At 47.5% G+C, this 2,191-nt stretch overlaps 1 non-coding gene across 1 annotated transcript; it reads left to right on the top strand.

Moving 5' to 3' along the window:
- The first annotated feature begins 459 nt into the window (after window positions 1-459).
- Window positions 460-531, top strand: trnae-cuc (transfer RNA glutamic acid (anticodon CUC)). The gene has a single exon. It is a non-coding gene; the product is annotated as a tRNA-Glu (tRNA).
- Window positions 532-2,191: the final 1,660 nt, after the last annotated feature.

The raw sequence follows: 2,191 nt of genomic DNA, 5'->3' as shown, positions 1-2,191 counted from the left end.
TGAGCACAGCGCTGAGCTGACAGTTTGGAATTGAGGTAAGGTGGGGGAGGGGAAATGAGGAATCTGATGAAGTCTACATTGATGGCCTGGGGTTGAATTTATCCCAAGTGGAAGATGAGGCGTTCATCCTCCAGGCATCGGGTGGGGAGGGAGCGGCGATGGAGGAGGCCCAGGACCTGCATGTCCTCGGCAGAGTGGGAGGGGGTTTGAAATGTTGGGCCATAGGGCGATGCGGTTGATTGGTGTGGGTGCCCTGTAGATGTTCCCTCAAGCGATGTCACTTAATTCTGCGAGCAGTCTCCACTCTCCCCAATGTAGAGGAGACAGTATCAGGAGCAATAATTACAAGAAATGACATTGTTGGAGACACAGGTGAAAGCCTTCGACCGACCACGGCCCGGATTCGATTTTAGGGAAGGGAAAAAATTTTCAGTAGAGCTATTAGGATCTGTCTGCATCTCCCTGGTGGTCTAGTGGTTAGGATTCGGCGCTCTCACCGCCGCGGCCCGGGTTCGATTCCCGGTCAGTGAAACCGTTTTCAGGTGGTTTGCAGGCTACTTGTTTTTCGTGAATGCTCTGTACAGTCATTTTTTGATCTTCGGAGTTCCTGGGTGCTGCAGTGTGTCGTGGCTCGTTGAAATCGTGTCCTGATTCAGATTTGTTTGTATGTGTAGTGGTGATTGCTTCTGTAGTTAAGTTCTTGGTTCGCGTGTGTTGTTTTCCTATAGACGCTGTTTTGAATTTACCATTGACTGTTCGCTCGACTGTGACATCTGGAAATGGCACTTTGTTGTTGTTCTCCTCTTTTGTGAATTTTATGCCAGGAAGGATATTGTTGATGGTGTTGTAGGTTTCCTCTAATTTGTTTAATTTTTTGATGGTAAAAGTTTCATCGCTGTAGCAGACTCTAAGTTTGGGTTGGATCGTTGGAAAGGCTGTTTGTTCGAGTCTCTGCATTATTGCTTCTGCGAGGAATCCTGACGCTGGTAGTTTCAGGGTATTTCGTTGATTTGCTGGTAGGGCTTGTTACTGAATATGAAGTGGGTGGTAAGGCACAGTTCCCCGAGCTTGACAGTGCTATCTTTGCTGATGAAGTTGGTTCTGTGTTTTTGTCTTTAGTTCTTCGAGTAGTGTCTTCAGTTTTCTTTGGCCACGTTGATGCTAATGGATGTGAACAGAGCTGTCATGTCAAAGGACAACATTATTCCATCTCCTTCTGTCTCAGTGTCTTTGGTGATCAGGAATTCTTGGATGGAATAAATGGAGTGGAGTGAATCTTCGACTAGGTGCTTTAGCCTTCAGTGCAGGCCTTTGACTAGTCTGTATATTGGTGTTCCAAGCAGTGAGACTCTGGTCTAAGGGAGGTTCCTGGTTTGAAGGGGAGGAGATCAACAACAAAGTGCCATTCCTTGATGTCACAGTAGAGCGAAGAGTCAATGGAGAACTTCAAACTGGCATCTACAGAAAAACAATGCACACAAACCAAATCCTTAACCACAGAAGCAATCATCCCAACACCCACAAAAGAAGCTGCATCAGGAGATTATTTCAACGAGCCACTACACACTGCAGCACAGAGAAACTACGAAGAGCACAAGAGAAATACGTATATAGTGTATTTAAGGAGAACGGGTCCCCAATAAACCCCCTCCACCGATTTCTCATTGATGCTTTCAAGTTGACTCTCAAAAATTCGGTTTGACCCTCCATTCTTTCCTGTTTTGAAAGCTTTCGCAATCCTCTCACTGAGTATTGGAGTTGGGAGGTTATGTTGTGGTTCTCGAGGACATTTTTTCGACCACTTTCGGAATATTGTGTACAATTCTGGTCTCCCTCCTATCAGAAGGATATTGTGAAATTTGAGAGGGTTCTGAAGCACCAATGGGTCTACAGAGACGAAGAGGCCCTTCTGCTGCCCTGAGTGTGGGAAGGCCTTCAGTGATTCCTCTGCCCTGCTGACGCACCAGTTGGTCCACACCGGGGAAGGCTGTTTATCCGGCCCCAAGTGCGAGATGGCCTTCAGCATTTCTTCCCACCTGTTGAGACACCAGTGGGTCCATATTGAGGAGAGGTCGTTCTTCTGCCCGATTGCAGGAAGGGCTTTGCTCTTTCTTCCGACCTGCTGGCCCATTGGTGGGTCCACATGGGGGAGAGGTCGCTCAGTTGCGTAAGTGCAGGAAGTACTTCGTCA

The sequence above is a fragment of the Chiloscyllium punctatum genome, chromosome 36 (genome assembly GCF_047496795.1).
Source record: "Chiloscyllium punctatum isolate Juve2018m chromosome 36, sChiPun1.3, whole genome shotgun sequence".
Classification (NCBI taxonomy): domain Eukaryota; kingdom Metazoa; phylum Chordata; class Chondrichthyes; order Orectolobiformes; family Hemiscylliidae; genus Chiloscyllium; species Chiloscyllium punctatum.
This window is presented reverse-complemented; position numbering and strand designations above follow the sequence as displayed.